This window comes from Echinops telfairi, unplaced genomic scaffold (genome assembly GCF_000313985.2).
Source record: "Echinops telfairi isolate 266 unplaced genomic scaffold, ASM31398v2 ScPeMD7_3;HRSCAF=10, whole genome shotgun sequence".
Lineage (NCBI taxonomy): Eukaryota > Metazoa > Chordata > Mammalia > Afrosoricida > Tenrecidae > Echinops > Echinops telfairi.
The window spans coordinates 31,787,898-31,795,073 of NW_022103899.1; positions in this window are offsets into that span (position 1 = coordinate 31,787,898).

Here is a 7,176-nt window from a genome sequence, read left to right on the forward strand (position 1 = left end):
AAGGGGGCCAGCAGGATACATGCCTCCCGGCTCGGGAAAATGATACTCAGAACTCCCGACTGCCTGTTCACAGCGATCCCATAGGGGCCACAGGTTTGCTTCCAAGGAGCAGCAGCAGCTCACCGAATCCCCTGCTTAGCCTTGGCCCGTTTTCCCCTCTGGTGTTGGCTCCCCCGTGCCCCACCCCCACCCCCTAATGTAATGACTCCATTGCTCCATTTGATTTGATTTTGTAACTCTTTGCATCTCGTTTGTTCTTCCTTCTCGTTCGTCTTTGGTTCTCTTTGGCAGATCTCGCTCCTCACCACCCCTTTCAGGTCCCCTGGCCTGGCTTCCTCTGGGAGGTAGACCGGGCTTCACGTTCGCGCGCTTCCTCTCTGGGTCACAGCTGCCCCCTACTGGCTTCCAAGGTCATTGCTAGGGCGAGAAAGGAGGGACCGAGCGCCAGTAGACCTCTGGCCCCAGAAAAACACCAAGCTTAGTATCTCTGGAAGGACACCCGAAAGTTGTAACCGGCATTAAGGGGGAAGTGAACCAAAAAACCTAAGGGGAGGGTGGGATACCGATAAAACGGAAGCTAATTTTTTCATGGAATAAATACCTGTTAGGGTTGTTAAAAAAAATAACATTTTTAATGGTAGATCTCCACCGGTGGTTTATTTTTTATGTATCAATTTCGAAAATAAATAGAATGGAAATCTGGAGACCGAAAGGGAGACTGTGTACAAATGATTCCCCGGTTCCTGCAAAAGGAAGCATCATTTCAAGACCCTTCCCCATTGGGGCAGTGGGGGGGGGGACGCTCAGAGTTGATTGGCGGCTCTGTAAACTGTGTAGGAGTACATACGGTAGGCGAGTGGGAACTAATGACTCCAGAGGGTGTGAATTAACCCACCCTGGAGTCTCCTCAATAGCAAGAGGTCAGTTCCCTGACTCCTGCCTTTCCATCATGACTTTCATGCTCAAATTTGCAGCAATTGCCATCATAATATAACTATCACCTGACATCTAGATGTCTAATTAAGGTGCCATAAGTCACAGGTTACACATCTGAAAACAGAAATAACCAACACAGGCACACCTAGAAAAGCGGACAAATCTGTGGGGATTTGATAGGGCACGCGGGTGTGCAAATAAAAAGCAATATGTCCTGGGGGCTTGCCCCCGCCCCCCTGCCCCCCCTAAGTAAAAGCATGGGAATTTCCAGCTCAAAAGAAGATGATCCTTCATGGGGAAAAAAATTCTTTTTCCGTTTGTCACTCTAACCTTTCTAGTCTCATCAACTGTGAAATCTGGTACAAACAAATGTATGGCCTCTGTTCCTGGTTGTCAAGTGAAGTGGACTTGGGTGTTTTGTTTGTTTACTTGGTTGGTTGGTTGGTTGATTTTGTTTATTTGTTGAGGAACTAAGAAAAGATTTTGTCTAAAAATCTCTCTTCTGTAATTCTTACCCAGATGCTTAAAATACTCATTATTACTCAGTGTTGGAGAAAAAATACTCAGTGGAACTACTGAGATGATGGAATAGCCAATTAAGCCCCACCTGTCCATTAACAGCTTCCTGAGACTAAATGGTGGTTAATTTCAATTACTTGGAGTGGCTGATGGAATTAGGACTAAAACCAGTTTAAAATTTATGAGTGAGGATGGGGTCAGGAGAGTACCCTGGCCAAAATTCAAGACTGGAAAGGGATTATTTTTTAAATCACATAAGCCAATCAGAGACCTCCTTGAAACAGGGGATGGTCCCAAGCTGCTTAAAAGGCCTTAAGAAGACATACATTTCATTTAGGCCAGCAGAAGCCTAGGGTCAATCTGCCTTGACCTTCAGCTTTCTTCAGCCCCAGCCAGTTACCTGGGGGGCGGGGGGGTGGGGGCACTTCACTCTTCCCTGAGGGTTGGCACTAAGGCCAGGTGCTGCTCCGCCCCCCTCCCCCCCAAGAGACAGCATAAGGCTCTGCTTCCTGGGAAGTGGCCTGGGAGGCCAAGAAGAGAACACCGAAGTGGACCAGGAAGGTAGACAATAATATGAGCTAGCCCTTCTTGTCCTTGGCCAAGTAGACACCAGCCATTGTTCAACCACACCTTTACCATAGCTTCTGCTCCTCCTGGGGTTCCCTTCTTGGCATGCAAGTGTGATAGCTCTTAGAAGACTGGGAATGTCTCTGGGCTTCATGGGAAACCTCAGACACAGGTATCTCGATGATGGACAATGAAGCGGCCCAATAGTGTAGCCATTAACCACGGGGCAACTTAATTAGCGAGGAATGCAATTAAATTTTAAAATTCAGTTCCCCAGTCACCCTGGCCACCTGTCAAATGCCCAACAGCCACACGGAACACACAGCAACTTCCACCCGTGGCGGAAAGCTCTATTGACAGGTGCCACTCTGAAGGGCATTGGGGCATTCCAGCCTCCAGTGTATTAGGAGTATCAGCAAAGCGGGGAGAGGCCCACCAAGGTCCAGCCAAGCAGAGGAGAGGGAGCACTCTATCGTCCTCCATTGCCTTTGCCGCAGACTCTGAGTCTGTGGGCCTTGCAGTTAATGTGGTAGGAGGCTAGCCAAAAGATTAGAGGCAACTCAGAAGAAAGGCCTGGTGATCCTAAAACATCAGCCCTTGAAAAACCCAGCAGCACAGTTCTACCCTGACACAGAACGGGGTGCCTTGAGTTGGAATCGCCCTGAGGACGGAGGATCCCAGTGAGGCTTGAATCAGTGTGGTGTCTCATGCTGCGGTGGCGGCGGCGTTTCTCATTCCTCACATTCTTCTTAGGAGACCTAGTGCCCGTGTCTAGACTGGGAGGAGACCTGTGCCCAGTTTAGGAGAACAGGCTTCAATAGTTCATGGACATCTGTAAGGATTCTGGGACCCTTCCAGTAGGCATATTTAAATAGAGACTCCAGGGGATGTTTGATGAGCCTGGTGGTACAGTGGTTAAGCACATGGCCATTAACTGAAGGGTCGAACCCACCGATTGCTCTGCAGAGGAAGACGCTGGGCAGCCCCTTCTGTACAGGTTAGAGTAGCGGTTCTCAACCTATGGGTCGCAACCCCTTTGGGCATCGAACAACCCTTTCACAGGGGTCGCCTGATTCATAACTAGCAAAATGGCAGTGATGAAATAGCAACGGAAATAATTTTATGGTGTGGGGGGGCACCACAACACGAGGGACTGTATGAAAGGGTCTGGGCATGAGGAAAGTAGAGAACCACTGGGTTAGAATTTTTGGAACCCCTACGGCGGCGGGGGTGGTGGGAATCAGTTCTGTGGGGTCACTATGAGTTGGATTCAACTCAAAAGCGACAGGTTTAGGTAGCATTCAAATGTGTGGGACAATAAGATGTTTGTGTAAAGGGTAGGTGACTTGCTTGTGATCGTGGGGGACAGATTCTATTGGTCAGAAGTCTGGATTCAGCTACAAACAGCAGAGGAAATACAAAAGGATGACCTATTATGTTGTAAATGAAGCTTCCCCTCAGAGACAGGTGCAGCTAAACATTCACCAGGGCCTGTGGAGTCAATCACAGATTAAAATGTAATTATGCCTCCCCAAGCCTCCTTTCAGGGTCAGAGCTTGTTGGCGGTAGGGCTCAGAGAAGGAGAAGGACTGTGTGACAGGTGGCATCGACTGAGCCTCCGTGGAAGCATGCAACTTCTGGAGTTTTCAGCGCACGCATTCCCAGGAGGTAAGGCTCCGACGTCGCACTTCCTTGCACACCTCCTGCATGGTCATGCATCCTTGAGCATTTTACTAAGGGCAACTCGAGGAACACAGATGGGAAATCACACCTGAACGAACCTCCCGTCAGAGCCAATGGTGATGCAATGGCTGGCTCTAGTGCCATCAACCCCAGCCCTCGTGCTGCACACACGTGTGCCACTTGTCACAACTCCCAAGGTGAGGTTTCTTGATGCTGTGGTCACAGGTCAGTCTGGGAATCCCACCACTCTGGCCCTTCGTGTTTGAACATCTGCCCCTCCCTGCAAAGTGCCTGGAGAGGAAAGGGGAAGGAATACTTTTCCCCGTGTCCCTCCCTCCACACAGGAGTATCGATCACAGGCTATGTGTAAGCCTAACACTTCAGAACAGACTTCCCACCTGCTGGCCTGCTCGGCATTTGCATCAGAGTCACCTAAAACAGGTGTGAAAATACAGATATCCAGACCTAACAAATCCAATCCACAGGATTGTAGAGCATCCCCACCCTGAAAAGATAAGAAAAAAACCCAAAGTCGTCGTCATTGAGTCAATGGAGTGACCCCATAGACAAGTGAACTGTCCCTGTGGTTTTCCAAAGCTGTAAATCTCTACAGGAGCAAAACGTCTCATCTTTCTCTGCAGGAGAAGCTGAAAGTTTGCACTTCACACCTTGTGGTTAGCAGGCCTCCTTCTAATGGAGCCAAGGGAGCTAACTTTTCCACCCTATCTCGGTGGTGTAGTGGTTATGGGTTGGGCTGCAATCCACGTGGTCGGCAGTTCAAACCCAGCAGCAGCTCCATGGGAGAAAGACTGGGCTTTCTATTCCTGTAAACAATTACAGTGGCAGAAACCCAAAAGGTCCTATGAGGCAGCACTGACTCCATGGCAGTCTGTTTGGGTTTTTGAGTGAAGTGATCTGATGGCCCCTCTGGTTTGTGACTCTCTAGCTGGGAACTTGAAACATGCTTCTGCAAAAGGTGCTCAGGAGGATGTGACTAAGGAACTGCTTTCCCTTAGTATCATTTACAAAGCTGTTGTACACTCCCTACACCCTTCTTGTCAAAGAAATGGAATGTTGGATGGAATTAACTATTATTATTTCACAATTAAGGATCATGACGTAAAGCATCCCAGGTGAGTAATAATGTTGCCAGGATTCTCCACCTTACTTGCTGGCTGCTTTATGGCCTGATCCCTGCTTCTGCCAAGCAGCCCATTGTTTCTGGCCTGTCAGTTGTCAGGCTTCCCTAAGGCCAGGGATATGAACTCACATAATACTGGAAGCTACAGGTGCCTGCCTGGCTCCTCACCTGGCACTGCACCTCTGGTTGAAACCGAACCAATTGCAGCCAAACCCCTGAGATTCCAGTCCAGACAAGCGCGAGCCTGGCAGATCTGGGCCAGCCCCACTCTGGAGAATCTCCCTGAAGGTGCATTTTCCATAGGGTATGAGAGGGATTTGGGAGAGAGGGATTTGGACTCCCAAGAGTCCTTGGGAGTCCTGGGTTTAAGCAATTCCAAGCCTTCTCTGGGCCAGAGGGGTTTTGTGCAGAGGGACTTGAGAGAGATCTGGTCTCACTCTGCATGTTTCCTGATCAGACCAGCACTTTGCGCTCTGACAAGTGACGCCACCACCAGCCGAATTACCTTTGGCGGTGCTACAATGATCATTATTTATTGAGTGCTGCCCCCTAGAGGCTTGAACATGGTCCCGCATTGAGCCTCTCCCAGACCCCCGGACTGGGAGCCACAGATTCACCCCCTACTCCATGCAGGAAGTCAAGTCTTGCGGAAGTGGACTGCTCCAAATCCTTGCCTCAGGCTACGGAAGAGTCAGGGAGATAACTACCGCCCCCCCCCGCCCCCCCCCCTTTGCAGCCCTCTGATATCCCTAATTCTGGGAGGCTGGGCCAGTGTCAGCAAACCCAAACAGACCCTTCCCCAAGTATCCTGATCCCTCTACCCTGAGTTCCCCACCAACCAGAATGGCTATCTTTAGGGTTCCCTAAGGACCCTATGTTTACCTTCCGGGTCTTCGCCCCAGTCCCTGCCCCCACTATAGTATCCTGAGAGACAGAACTGCCCCCGTCCACACTAAATGGTCCTCTTCAAGCAGGGACGGTCACTGCAGATAGTGTCACTTGTCCTTAGATTAGCATCTTGGCAATGACATAAACCGGGACCTCAGCAGCAAAGTCAGCATCCAGATCTGCTCTGAGCTGCATTCAACAGCCAGGGTGGACGTCTTGCTTGGCATTAAAACTTGACACAGGAAAAATGTAAAATTGAAGCTTCTCATTTGAATGTGCACTCATGCTTTAAGGGGGAAAAAGGTAGGAAGAAAAAGAGACCAGGAAAGGTGGCTACCTTTAGAGCAGTCAGGGGACCCTCTCCCTGGGAGCCCCCCCCTCCCCAGGCCCTTTCAAACCAGGCATCTGAGATTATCTGAGCGATATGCTCTCAGTGGATCTGGATGGCACTTTAAAATCCCTCTAAGGCTTGGCTCAACTATTTGCAAATCACTTCTGATTCAATTTTGTTTTGGTTATCTCAGTGTAAATAACAGTTAAGTGGGAGTTACGGATTTTTTTTCAAACACGAAAAGTGATAAACAGAGCTAATGGCAAGTCCAGATAAAGAAAGAAACCACCCAGAAGAATCCACAAGTACAAGGGGGTAAAAAAAGAAAAGGAGGGCAGAGTGTGTGTTTCTTGTCACTGAAATTTTATTTTTCTTCATCTGTAGAGTGGCAGAAAAGGCATGTGCAAAGATGTCATTTAGACGGCTGCGCTTGCTTAGCGTCCTTCTGGTCATGTAGCAAGAGGTGCCTCCAGACGCCAGACAATTTGGAACCCATAAAGGCCCCCACCCCTTCCCCAAACAAAGATACAGTGTTTCCCCAACTGTTAGCAGCTTGCAGCTAAACACTTTTCACGCCTCCATGTAAAAATAGTTGTCGTAATGCTGTGTTCCTCTTTCACGTTGTGACCACATTTCCATAGGGAGATGCCTTTACCTGCACTTTGGGGGAGTGGGGGGGAAGAGTATCCAATTTAATTACCCAGAACAATTATTTCCTGAAGAAAGTCTTTGCTCTTCTGATAGCTACAAGTGAGGGGCGTGGGCACAGCGACATCTTCCACTGGAGATGAGAGGAGCCTGTTTGGGACACAACAAAGGATCGGAGTAGTCAAAGCCACGGGCTGTTGGGGGTTTCATTCAGCCGCGGCTGACGGGTGTTTGTCGCCGCCACGCACGACTGCCTGTGCGGACGCACGGCTGGGCTGCCGCCGAGCTCCTACCGCAAACAACGTGCACCACCCAGCGCCTCGTGGAACGCCAATGCGCGTGGCATTGTGTTGGGCTCTGCGTGGGTAGCATCGGCGTCGTGGCATGCGGGGGAGAGGGGGGAGACCATGATTCCCTGGGCTTCCCGTGGAGGAGTCTCCCTCTGGGAGAGGGCGACAGGGCT